Genomic DNA, 13635 nt, shown 5'->3' with positions numbered 1-13635 from the left:
TGCCCAGGTCGGGCTCCATGCGCCCCGGGCAGTCGTCCCCCGGGTCTCCAGGCCAACGGCATGAGCGAGTGTCCAGGTCGGGCTCCATGCTTCCCGGGCAGTCGTCCCCCGGGTCTCAAGGCCGATGGCATGTCAAAGTGCCCAGGATGGGCTCCATGCGTCCCGGGCATTCCTCCCCCCCGGGCGTCCGTCGCTCCCTTCTCCGGGCCGACGGCAGGTCAGATTGCCCAGGACGGGCTCCATGGGTCCCGGGCATTCCTCCGCTGGGTGTCCGGCTCTCCCTTCCCCGGGCCAACGGCTTGTCAGAGTGCCCAGGATGGGCTCCACGGGCCCCGGACGTCCGGGGCTCCCTTCCCCGTGCCAACGGCATGCCAGAGTGCCCAGGACGGGCTCCACGAGTCCCCGGCGTCCGGGGCTCCCTTCCCCGGGACACCGGCTTGTCAGAGTGCCCATGACGGGCTCCACGGGTCCCGGGTATCTGGGACTCCCTTCCCTGGGCCAACGGCATGCCGGAGTTCCCAGGACAGGCTCCACGGGTCCCGGGCGTCCGGGGCTCCCTTCCCCGGTCCGACGGCTTGTCAGAGTGCCCAGGACGGGCTCCACGGCTCCCGGGCGTCCGGGGTTCCCTTCCCCGGGTCAGCGGCATGTCAGAGTGCCCAGGACGAGTTCCACGGGTCCCGGGCAGTCCTCCCCCGGGCGTCCGGGGCTCCCTTCCCCGGGCCGTCGGCAGGTCAGAGTGCCCAGGACGGGCTCCATGGGTCCCGGGCAGTCCTCCCCCCGGGCGTCCGGGGCTCCCTTCCCCGGGCAGACGGCAGGTCAGAGTGCCCAGGACGGGCTCCACGGGTCCCGGGCAGTCCTCCCCCCGGGCGTCCGGCGCTCCCTTCTCCAGGCCGATGGCAGGTCAGAGTGACCAGGACGGGCTCCACGGGTCCCGGGCAGTCCTCTCCCGGGCGTACGTGGTTGTCCGACAGATTCGGGCAGATGTGCTTTTACGAACCGGATCGGAGTCGGCCCAAATAATAATAATAATAATAATAATAATCCACATTTGTAAGGCGCACAATCGCCCGTAAGGGTCTCTAGGCGCTAGGGGCCGTTGGGAAGATTAAGCAAGCTATTGCCCAGAGTCACATGGTGCTGGGCTAATCTGCCGCCGGTGCCGGGGATCGAACCCTGATCTCTGGGATGCTCGAGGGTTACTACGCGCTCTACAAAAACCTTAAATAAAAAAATCTCCAGATTCCGGAGTCAGCCGCCCTAGCCGCGGCGCCAGCTATTTCCCAGAGTCACCTGGTGCTGGGCTAATCTGCCGCCGGTGCCGGGGATCGAACCGTGATCTCCAGATTCCGGAGTCAGCCTCCCTAGCCGCGGCGCCAGCTATTTCCCAGAGTCACGTGGTGCTGGGCTAATCTGCGGCCGGTGCCGGGGATCGAACCCTGATCTCTGGGATGCTCGAGGGTTACTACGCGCTCTACAAAAACCTTAAATAAAAAAAATCTCCAGATTCCGGAGTCAGCCGCCCTAGCCGCGGCGCCAGCTATTTCCCAGAGTCACCTGGTGCTGGGCTAATCTGCCGCCGGTGCCGGGGATCGAACCGTGATCCCCAGATGGGGATATCCCAAAAATCTGGCATGGATACGGCCCGCCAGGACAGGTTTGGGCACCCCTGCCCTATGATCTGTATGCTCTCGGTTCTAAACATTACGACCCTGAGTGCAATGTCTATCTTGCACCAGCTTCAACGGTGCATTTGGTTTAGATACCAACATGAAAAGCAGTAGAAAGTTTTTAGCAGAGGGTAAGGAACTGGGATTGAAACCAAGGTCAAAGCTGTGCGGAAGAGAAGAATGGAAAGCAGTAGTACAAATAATAGATATGAACATATAGATGCAGCATGGGAAGCAAAGCAGGGAAGAGAAAGAGAGAACATTCCAGGAAATTCCCAGGAGATAGATAATAGCACAACTAAAAGGGAAGAATGAAATTCAAAGCATGCCCAGAAAAGTGTTTGAAGGTCCCACCAGTCATTTATGCTTATTATTGTGTGTCTTTACTTTCAAAGTACAGGGTGGATCCTTTTACGATCCCTCTCTTGTATTTCAGCAGACACAGATAGTTGAGAAGTCTTTTCTCACATAGCTGGCAAAAGCTTGCGCTTTTACTTGCTGGCAGCCTGGGAATGACAGCTTGGTCCTTGGAAGAAAAATCAAGCAAAATTAGCAGAGGAATGGTTTCGATCCATCGACCTCTGGGTTATGGGCCCAGCACGCTTCCGCTGCGCCACTCTGCTCCGTTGTGAAAGAGTTCTCTTTATGCAAATAAGGAGCATTCAGCAGAGTAGAGTGGGATTGGTCGGGCTCTCACCTCATTTGCCTAAGTATATCGCAAGGCATGCTGGGTGCAGAAAAACTTAATCTTCCCCCTCACAATCAGTCATAACTGAAAGCCAGACACTCTCAGGCACTAGCCGTTTCAAACATTTATCAAGACAGCAGCTCTTGAACCCTCTATATCTCTCTCTGTGATACTAGCGCTAACATGCTCAGGATTTGGCTTTACCTGGGAGCCAGAGATCTACCCGGTGAGGGCGAGGCTTTTGAGCGTTTGGGAGCGTTCTGGACGTTGGACAGGAAACTATGCAAATTTCAAGCATCCAACCTTCCTGCTGCAGTGAGAGGCTCTTTCCATGGACATCTGCCTCTTGGATTCCTCTCAACTTGCCTTCTGATAAAACATTTTGTGAGCTGCAGTTACCTTCGACAGCTACGAGGTGGCGCTACATTCAGGTCAGAGCACAAGTATGCAAAAATGTTACGGACTTTGGCCAGATTTATCGGTGGGTCTTGCATATTTTTTTCAGAGGCTAGAAATTGCCTAGAAATGCTTTTTAACATAGAGATGCTGGAGGTATAAAGTCTGGTCGGGCCTCAGCCCTTTCATTGCCTGCCCAAAATAACATATTTATTACCAGCACATGTGAATGGCGACTCTGCTTTATGAAACTTATCATATATTAGGACAATGAATATAGCAGAAGGGGCGATTGAGATGTTTGCCTACGTATTTTTTAATTTCTATATATATGGCTGATTAATCTGTTCATGATATTTCCATTTTGTGACATGTTGAACTAAAATATATCCTGCTTGCAGAATACATAAGTATTTGCACTGCGTTGGCCGGGAATCAAACCCGGGTCAACTGCTTGGAAGGCAGCTATGCTCACCACTATACCACCAACGCCCTCTGTCATTTATGCTTATTATTGTGTCTCTTTACTTTCAAAGTAAAGGGTGGATCCTTTGACGATCCCTCTCTTGTATTTCAGCAGACACAGATAGTTGAGAAGTCTTTTCTCACATAGCTGGCGCAAGCTTGCGCTTTTCCTTTCTGGCAGCGTGGAAATGACAGCTTGGTCCTTGGAAGGAAAATAAAGCAAATTTAGCAGAGGATGGTTTCGATCCATCGACCTCTGGGTTATGGGCCCAGCACGCTTCCGCTGCGCCACTCTGCTCCTCTGTGAAAGTGTTCTCTTTATGCAGATGAGGAGCATTCAGTGGAGTGACGTGGGCGTTCGGGACGTGAGAGGACGTTGGACAGGAAACTATGCAAATTTGAAGCATCCAACCTTCCTGCTGTAGTCAGAGGCTCTTTCTATGGACATCTGCCTCTTGGATTCCTCTCAACTTGCCCTCTTATGAAACATTTTGTGAGCTGCAGTTACCTCCGATGGCTACAAGGTGGCGCTACATTCAGGTGAGAGCACAAGTATGCCCAAAATGTTAGTGACTTTTGCCAGATTTATCGGTGGATCTTGCATATTTTTTTCAGAGGCTAGATATTGCCTAGAAATGCTTTTTAACATAGAGATGCTGGAGTTATAATGTCTGGTCGGGCCTCAGCCCTTTCATTGTCTGCCCACTGTAACATATTTATTACCAGCACATGTGAGTGGTGACTCTGCTTTATGGAACTTATCATATATTAGGGCAATGAATATAGCAGAAGGGGCGATCGAGATGTTTGCCTACGTATTTGTTTATTTTTTTATATCTGGCTGATTAATCTGTTCATGATATTTCCATTTTGTGACATATTGCATTAAAATATATCCAGCTTGCAGAATATATAAGTATTTGTACTGCGTTGGCCGGGAATCGAACCCGGGTCAACTGCTTGGAAGGAAGCTATGCTCACCACTATACCACCAACGCCCTATGATCTGTATGCTCTCGGTTCTAAACATTACGACCCTGAGTGCAATGTCTATCTTGCACCAGCTTCAACGGTGCATTTGGTTTAGATACCAACATGAAAAGCAGTAGAAAGTTTTTAGCAGAGGGTAAGGAACTGGGTTGAAACCAAGGTCAAAGCTGTGCGGAAGAGAAGAATGGAAAGCAGTAGTACAAATAATAGATATGAACATCTAGATGCAGCATGGGAAGCAAAGCAGGGAAGAGAAAGAGAGAACATTCCAGGAAATGCCCAGGAGATAGATAATAGCACAACTAAAAGGGAAGAATGAAATTCAAAGCATGCCCAGAAAAGTGTTTGAAGGTCCCACCAGTCATTTATGCTTATTATTGTGTGTCTTTACTTTCAAAGTACAGGGTGGATCCTTTTACGATCCCTCTCTTGTATTTCAGCAGACACAGATAGTTGAGAAGTCTTTTCTCACATAGCTGGCAAAAGCTTGCGCTTTTACTTGCTGGCAGCCTGGGAATGACAGCTTGGTCCTTGGAAGAAAAATCATGCAAAATTAGCAGAGGATGGTTTTGATCCATCGACCTCTGGGTTATGGGCCAAGCACGCTTCCGCTGCGCCACTCTGCTCCGTTGTGAAAGTGTTCTCTTTATGCAAATAAGGAGCATTCAGCAGAGTAGAGTGGGATTGGTCGGGCTCTCACCTCATTTGCCTAAGTATATTGCAAGGCATGCTGGGTGCAAAAAAACTTAATCTTCCCCTCTCACAATCAGTCATAACTGAAAGCCAGACACTCTCAGGCACTAGCCGTTTCAAATATTTATCAAGACAGCAGCTCTTGAACCCTCTATATCTCTCTCTGTGATACTAGCGCTAACATGCTCAGGATTTGGCTTTACCTGGGAGCCAGAGATCTACCCGGTGAGGGCGAGGCTTTTGAGCGTTTGGGAGCGTTGTGGACGTTGGACAGGAAACTATGCAATGTTCAAGCATCCAACCTTCCTGCTGCAGTGAGAGGCTCTTTCCATGGACATCTGCCTCTTGGATTCCTCTCAACTTGCCTTCTGATAAAACATTTTGTGAGCTGCAGTTACCTTCGACAGCTACGAGGTGGCGCTACATTCAGGTCAGAGCACAAGTATGCAAAAATGTTAGGGACTTTGGCCAGATTTATCGGTGGGTCTTGCATATTTTTTTCAGAGGCTAGAAATTGCCTAGAAATGCTTTTTAACATAGAGATGCTGGAGGTATAATGTCTGGTCGGGCCTCAGCCCTTTCATTGCCTGCCCAAAATAACATATTTATTACCAGCACATGTGAATGGCGACTCTGCTTTATGAAACTTATCATATATTAGGACAATGAATATAGCAGAAGGGGCGATTGAGATGTTTGCCTACGTATTTTTTAATTTCTATATATATGGCTGATTAATCTGTTCATGATATTTCCATTTTGTGACATGTTGAACTAAAATATATCCTGCTTGCAGAATACATAAGTATTTGCACTGCGTTGGCCGGGAATCGAACCCGGGTCAACTGCTTGGAAGGCAGCTATGCTCACCACTATACCACCAACGCCCTCTGTCATTTATGCTTATTATTGTGTCTCTTTACTTTCAAAGTAAAGGGTGGATCCTTTGACGATCCCTCTCTTGTATTTCAGCAGACACAGATAGTTGAGAAGTCTTTTCTCACATAGCTGGCGCAAGCTTGCGCTTTTCCTTTCTGGCAGCGTGGAAATGACAGCTTGGTCCTTGGAAGGAAAATAAAGCAAATTTAGCAGAGGATGGTTTCGATCCATCGACCTCTGGGTTATGGGCCCAGCACGCTTCCGCTGCGCCACTCTGCTCCTCTGTGAAAGTGTTCTCTTTATGCAGATGAGGAGCATTCAGTGGAGTGACGTGGGCGTTCGGGACGTGAGAGGACGTTGGACAGGAAACTATGCAAATTTGAAGCATCCAACCTTCCTGCTGTAGTCAGAGGCTCTTTCTATGGACATCTGCCTCTTGGATTCCTCTCAACTTGCCCTCTTATGAAACATTTTGTGAGCTGCAATTACCTCCGATGGCTACAAGGTGGCGCTACATTCAGGTGAGAGCACAAGTATGCCCAAAATGTTAGTGACTTTTGCCAGATTTATCGGTGGATCTTGCATATTTTTTTCAGAGGCTAGATATTGCCTAGAAATGCTTTTTAACATAGAGATGCTGGAGTTATAATGTCTGGTCGGGCCTCAGCCCTTTCATTGTCTGCCCACTGTAACATATTTATTACCAGCACATGTGAGTGGTGACTCTGCTTTATGGAACTTATCATATATTAGGGCAATGAATATAGCAGAAGGGGCGATCGAGATGTTTGCCTACGTATTTGTTTATTTTTTTATATCTGGCTGATTAATCTGTTCATGATATTTCCATTTTGTGACATATTGCATTAAAATATATCCAGCTTGCAGAATATATAAGTATTTGTACTGCGTTGGCCGGGAATCGAACCCAGGTCAACGGCTTGGAAGGCAGCTATGCTCACCACTATACCACCAACGCCCTATGATCTGTATGCTCTCGGTTCTAAACATTACGACCCTGAGTGCAATGTCTATCTTGCACCAGCTTCAACTGTGCATTTGGTTTAGATACCAACATGAAAAGCAGTAGAAAGTTTTTAGCAGAGGGTAAGGAACTGGGACTGAAACCAAGGTCAAAGCTGTGCGGAAGAGAAGAATGGAAAGCAGTAGTACAAATAATAGATATGAACATATAGATGCAGCATGGGAAGCAAAGCAGGGAAGAGAAAGAGAGAACATTCCAGGAAATGCCCAGGAGATAGATAATAGCACAACTAAAAGGGAAGAATGAAATTCAAAGCATGCCCAGAAAAGTGTTTGAAGGTCCCACCAGTCATTTATGCTTATTATTGTGTGTCTTTACTTTCAAAGTACAGGGTGGATCCTTTTACGATCCCTCTCTTGTATTTCAGCAGACACAGATAGTTGAGAAGTCTTTTCTCACATAGCTGGCAAAAGCTTGCGCTTTTACTTGCTGGCAGCCTGGGAATGACAGCTTGGTCCTTGGAAGAAAAATCAAGCAAAATTAGCAGAGGATGGTTTCGATCCATCGACCTCTGGGTTATGGGCCCAGCACGCTTCCGCTGCGCCACTCTGCTCCGTTGTGAAAGTGTTCTCTTTATGCAAATAAGGAGCATTCAGCAGAGTAGAGTGGGATTGGTCGGGCTCTCACCTCATTTGCCTAAGTATATCGCAAGGCATGCTGGGTGCAGAAAAACTTAATCTTCCCCTCTCACAATCAGTCATAACTGAAAGACAGACACTCTCAGGCACTAGCCGTTTCAAACATTTATCAAGACAGCAGCTCTTGAACCCTCTATATCTCTCTCTGTGATACTAGCGCTAACATGCTCAGGATTTGGCTTTACCTGGGAGCCAGAGATCTACCCGGTGAGGGCGAGGCTTTTGAGCGTTTGGGAGCGTTCTGGACGTTGGACAGGAAACTATGCAAATTTCAAGCATCCAACCTTCCTGCTGCAGTGAGAGGCTCTTTCCATGGACATCTGCCTCTTGGATTCCTCTCAACTTGCCTTCTGATAAAACATTTTGTGAGCTGCAGTTACCTTCGACAGCTACGAGGTGGCGCTACATTCAGGTCAGAGCACAAGTATGCAAAAATGTTACGGACTTTGGCCAGATTTATCGGTGGGTCTTGCATATTTTTTTCAGAGGCTAGAAATTGCCTAGAAATGCTTTTTAACATAGAGATGCTGGAGGTATAAAGTCTGGTCGGGCCTCAGCCCTTTCATTGCCTGCCCAAAATAACATATTTATTACCAGCACATGTGAATGGCGACTCTGCTTTATGAAACTTATCATATATTAGGACAATGAATATAGCAGAAGGGGCGATTGAGATGTTTGCCTACGTATTTTTTAATTTCTATATATATGGCTGATTAATCTGTTCATGATATTTCCATTTTGTGACATGTTGAACTAAAATATATCCTGCTTGCAGAATACATAAGTATTTGCACTGCGTTGGCCGGGAATCGAACCCGGGTCAACTGCTTGGAAGGCAGCTATGCTCACCACTATACCACCAACGCCCTCTGTCATTTATGCTTATTATTGTGTCTCTTTACTTTCAAAGTAAAGGGTGGATCCTTTGACGATCCCTCTCTTGTATTTCAGCAGACACAGATAGTTGAGAAGTCTTTTCTCACATAGCTGGCGCAAGCTTGCGCTTTTCCTTTCTGGCAGCGTGGAAATGACAGCTTGGTCCTTGGAAGGAAAATAAAGCAAATTTAGCAGAGGATGGTTTTGATCCATCGACCTCTGGGTTATGGGCCCAGCACGCTTCCGCTGCGCCATTCTGCTCCTCTGTGAAAGTGTTCTCTTTATGCAGATGAGGAGCATTCAGTGGAGTGACGTGGGCGTTCGGGACGTGAGAGGACGTTGGACAGGAAACTATGCAAATTTGAAGCATCCAACCTTCCTGCTGTAGTCAGAGGCTCTTTCTATGGACATCTGCCTCTTGGATTCCTCTCAACTTGCCCTCTTATGAAACATTTTGTGAGCTGCAATTACCTCCGATGGCTACAAGGTGGCGCTACATTCAGGTGAGAGCACAAGTATGCCCAAAATGTTAGTGACTTTTGCCAGATTTATCGGTGGATCTTGCATATTTTTTTCAGAGGCTAGATATTGCCTAGAAATGCTTTTTAACATAGAGATGCTGGAGTTATAATGTCTGGTCGGGCCTCAGCCCTTTCATTGTCTGCCCACTGTAACATATTTATTACCAGCACATGTGAGTGGTGACTCTGCTTTATGGAACTTATCATATATTAGGGCAATGAATATAGCAGAAGGGGCGATCGAGATGTTTGCCTACGTATTTGTTTATTTTTTTATATCTGGCTGATTAATCTGTTCATGATATTTCCATTTTGTGACATATTGCATTAAAATATATCCAGCTTGCAGAATATATAAGTATTTGTACTGCGTTGGCCGGGAATCGAACCCAGGTCAACTGCTTGGAAGGCAGCTATGCTCACCACTATACCACCAACGCCCTATGATCTGTATGCTCTCGGTTCTAAACATTACGACCCTGAGTGCAATGTCTATCTTGCACCAGCTTCAACGGTGCATTTGGTTTAGATACCAACATGAAAAGCAGTAGAAAGTTTTTAGCAGAGGGTAAGGAACTGGGACTGAAACCAAGGTCAAAGCTGTGCGGAAGAGAAGAATGGAAAGCAGTAGTACAAATAATAGATATGAACATATAGATGCAGCATGGGAAGCAAAGCAGGGAAGAGAAAGAGAGAACATTCCAGGAAATGCCCAGGAGATAGATAATAGCACAACTAAAAGGGAAGAATGAAATTCAAAGCATGCCCAGAAAAGTGTTTGAAGGTCCCACCAGTCATTTATGCTTATTATTGTGTGTCTTTACTTTCAAAGTACAGGGTGGATCCTTTTACGATCCCTCTCTTGTATTTCAGCAGACACAGATAGTTGAGAAGTCTTTTCTCACATAGCTGGCAAAAGCTTGCGCTTTTACTTGCTGGCAGCCTGGGAATGACAGCTTGGTCCTTGGAAGAAAAATCAAGCAAAATTAGCAGAGGATGGTTTCGATCCATCGACCTCTGGGTTATGGGCCCAGCACGCTTCCGCTGCGCCACTCTGCTCCGTTGTGAAAGTGTTCTCTTTATGCAAATAAGGAGCATTCAGCAGAGTAGAGTGGGATTGGTCGGGCTCTCACCTCATTTGCCTAAGTATATCGCAAGGCATGCTGGGTGCAGAAAAACTTAATCTTCCCCTCTCACAATCAGTCATAACTGAAAGCCAGACACTCTCAGGCACTAGCCGTTTCAAACATTTATCAAGACAGCAGCTCTTGAACCCTCTATATCTCTCTCTGTGATACTAGCGCTAACATGCTCAGGATTTGGCTTTACCTGGGAGCCAGAGTTCTACCCGGTGAGGGCGAGGCTTTTGAGCGTTTGGGAGCGTTCTGGACGTTGGACAGGAAACTATGCAAATTTCAAGCATCCAACCTTCCTGCTGCAGTGAGAGGCTCTTTCCATGGACATCTGCCTCTTGGATTCCTCTCAACTTGCCTTCTGATAAAACATTTTGTGAGCTGCAGTTACCTTCGACAGCTACGAGGTGGCGCTACATTCAGGTCAGAGCACAAGTATGCAAAAATGTTACGGACTTTGGCCAGATTTATCGGTGGGTCTTGCATATTTTTTTCAGAGGCTAGAAATTGCCTAGAAATGCTTTTTAACATAGAGATGCTGGAGGTATAAAGTCTGGTCGGGCCTCAGCCCTTTCATTGCCTGCCCAAAATAACATATTTATTACCAGCACATGTGAATGGCGACTCTGCTTTATGAAACTTATCATATATTAGGACAATGAATATAGCAGAAGGGGCGATTGAGATGTTTGCCTACGTATTTTTTAATTTCTATATATATGGCTGATTAATCTGTTCATGATATTTCCATTTTGTGACATGTTGAACTAAAATATATCCTGCTTGCAGAATACATAAGTATTTGCACTGCGTTGGCCGGGAATCAAACCCGGGTCAACTGCTTGGAAGGCAGCTATGCTCACCACTATACCACCAACGCCCTCTGTCATTTATGCTTATTATTGTGTCTCTTTACTTTCAAAGTAAAGGGTGGATCCTTTGACGATCCCTCTCTTGTATTTCAGCAGACACAGATAGTTGAGAAGTCTTTTCTCACATAGCTGGCGCAAGCTTGCGCTTTTCCTTTCTGGCAGCGTGGAAATGACAGCTTGGTCCTTGGAAGGAAAATAAAGCAAATTTAGCAGAGGATGGTTTCGATCCATCGACCTCTGGGTTATGGGCCCAGCACGCTTCCGCTGCGCCACTCTGCTCCTCTGTGAAAGTGTTCTCTTTATGCAGATGAGGAGCATTCAGTGGAGTGACGTGGGCGTTCGGGACGTGAGAGGACGTTGGACAGGAAACTATGCAAATTTGAAGCATCCAACCTTCCTGCTGTAGTCAGAGGCTCTTTCTATGGACATCTGCCTCTTGGATTCCTCTCAACTTGCCCTCTTATGAAACATTTTGTGAGCTGCAGTTACCTCCGATGGCTACAAGGTGGCGCTACATTCAGGTGAGAGCACAAGTATGCCCAAAATGTTAGTGACTTTTGCCAGATTTATCGGTGGATCTTGCATATTTTTTTCAGAGGCTAGATATTGCCTAGAAATGCTTTTTAACATAGAGATGCTGGAGTTATAATGTCTGGTCGGGCCTCAGCCCTTTCATTGTCTGCCCACTGTAACATATTTATTACCAGCACATGTGAGTGGTGACTCTGCTTTATGGAACTTATCATATATTAGGGCAATGAATATAGCAGAAGGGGCGATCGAGATGTTTGCCTACGTATTTGTTTATTTTTTTATATCTGGCTGATTAATCTGTTCATGATATTTCCATTTTGTGACATATTGCATTAAAATATATCCAGCTTGCAGAATATATAAGTATTTGTACTGCGTTGGCTGGGAATCGAACCCGGGTCACCTGCTTGGAAGGCAGCTATGCTCACCACTATACCACCAACGCCCTATGATCTGTATGCTCTCGGTTCTAAACATTACGACCCTGAGTGCAATGTCTATCTTGCACCAGCTTCAACGGTGCATTTGGTTTAGATACCAACATGAAAAGCAGTAGAAAGTTTTTAGCAGAGGGTAAGGAACTGGGATTGAAACCAAGGTCAAAGCTGTGCGGAAGAGAAGAATGGAAAGCAGTAGTACAAATAATAGATATGAACATATAGATGCAGCATGGGAAGCAAAGCAGGGAAGAGAAAGAGAGAACATTCCAGGAAATGCCCAGGAGATAGATAATAGCACAACTAAAAGGTAAGAATGAAATTCAAAGCATGCCCAGAAAAGTGTTTGAAGGTCCCACCAGTCATTTATGCTTATTATTGTGTGTCTTTACTTTCAAAGTACAGGGTGGATCCTTTTACGATCCCTCTCTTGTATTTCAGCAGACACAGATAGTTGAGAAGTCTTTTCTCACATAGCTGGCAAAAGCTTGCGCTTTTACTTGCTGGCAGCCTGGGAATGACAGCTTGGTCCTTGGAAGAAAAATCAAGCAAAATTAGCAGAGGATGGTTTCGATCCATCGACCTCTGGGTTATGGGCCCAGCACGCTTCCGCTGCGCCACTCTGCTCCGTTGTGAAAGTGTTCTCTTTATGCAAATAAGGAGCATTCAGCAGAGTAGAGTGGGATTGGTCGGGCTCTCACCTCATTTGCCTAAGTATATCGCAAGGCATGCTGGGTGCAGAAAAACTTAATCTTCCCCTCTCACAATCAGTCATAACTGAAAGCCAGACACTCTCAGGCACTAGCCGTTTCAAACATTTATCAAGACAGCAGCTCTTGAACCCTCTATATCTCTCTCTGTGATACTGGCGCTAACATGCTCAGGATTTGGCTTTACCTGGGAGCCAGAGATCTACCCGGTGAGGGCTTGCCCGGTGTGAGGCTTTTGAGCGTTTGGGAGCGTTGTGGACGTTGGACAGGAAACTATGCAAATTTCAAGCATCCAACCTTCCTGCTGCAGTGAGAGGCTCTTTCCATGGACATCTGCCTCTTGGATTCCTCTCAACTTGCCTTCTGATAAAACATTTTGTGAGCTGCAGTTACCTTCGACAGCTACGAGGTGGCGCTACATTCAGGTCAGAGCACAAGTATGCAAAAATGTTACGGACTTTGGCCAGATTTATCGGTGGGTCTTGCATATTTTTTTCAGAGGCTAGAAATTGCCTAGAAATGCTTTTTAACATAGAGATGCTGGAGGTATAATGTCTGGTCGGGCCTCAGCCCTTTCATTGCCTGCCCAAAATAACATATTTATTACCAGCACATGTGAATGGCGACTCTGCTTTATGAAACTTATCATATATTAGGACAATGAATATAGCAGAAGGGGCGATTGAGATGTTTGCCTACGTATTTTTTAATTTCTATATATATGGCTGATTAATCTGTTCATGATATTTCCATTTTGTGACATGTTGAACTAAAATATATCCTGCTTGCAGAATACATAAGTATTTGCACTGCGTTGGCCGGGAATCGAACCCGGGTCAACTGCTTGGAAGGCAGCTATGCTCACCACTATACCACCAACGCCCTCTGTCATTTATGCTTATTATTGTGTCTCTTTACTTTCAAAGTAAAGGGTGGATCCTTTGACGATCCCTCTCTTGTATTTCAGCAGACACAGATAGTTGAGAAGTCTTTTCTCACATAGCTGGCGCAAGCTTGCGCTTTTCCTTTCTGGCAGCGTGGAAATGACAGCTTGGTCCTTGGAAGGAAAATAAAGCAAATTTAGCAGA

General features: G+C 46.4%; 6 non-coding genes across 6 annotated transcripts; all 6 read right to left on the bottom strand.

The window, feature by feature from the left end:
* Positions 1–3171: 3171 nt before the first annotated feature.
* TRNAG-UCC (transfer RNA glycine (anticodon UCC)) lies at positions 3172–3243 on the bottom strand. Its single transcript has one exon. It is a non-coding gene; the product is annotated as a tRNA-Gly (tRNA).
* A 2471-nt stretch (positions 3244–5714) lies between these two features.
* TRNAG-UCC (transfer RNA glycine (anticodon UCC)) lies at positions 5715–5786 on the bottom strand. The gene has a single exon. It is a non-coding gene; the product is annotated as a tRNA-Gly (tRNA).
* A 2472-nt stretch (positions 5787–8258) lies between these two features.
* Positions 8259–8330, bottom strand: TRNAG-UCC (transfer RNA glycine (anticodon UCC)). The gene has a single exon. It is a non-coding gene; the product is annotated as a tRNA-Gly (tRNA).
* Positions 8331–9229: 899 nt separating this feature from the next.
* Positions 9230–9301, bottom strand: TRNAG-UCC (transfer RNA glycine (anticodon UCC)). The gene has a single exon. It is a non-coding gene; the product is annotated as a tRNA-Gly (tRNA).
* Positions 9302–10802: 1501 nt separating this feature from the next.
* Positions 10803–10874, bottom strand: TRNAG-UCC (transfer RNA glycine (anticodon UCC)). The gene has a single exon. It is a non-coding gene; the product is annotated as a tRNA-Gly (tRNA).
* A 2483-nt stretch (positions 10875–13357) lies between these two features.
* TRNAG-UCC (transfer RNA glycine (anticodon UCC)) lies at positions 13358–13429 on the bottom strand. Its single transcript has one exon. It is a non-coding gene; the product is annotated as a tRNA-Gly (tRNA).
* Between the last annotated feature and the right edge of the window lie 206 nt (positions 13430–13635).

The sequence above is a fragment of the Lissotriton helveticus genome, chromosome 11, assembly GCF_964261635.1.
Source record: "Lissotriton helveticus chromosome 11, aLisHel1.1, whole genome shotgun sequence".
NCBI classification, from domain to species: domain Eukaryota; kingdom Metazoa; phylum Chordata; class Amphibia; order Caudata; family Salamandridae; genus Lissotriton; species Lissotriton helveticus.
The sequence above is the reverse complement of the archived record's forward strand: the minus strand, read 5'-3'. Positions and strand labels throughout refer to the sequence as shown.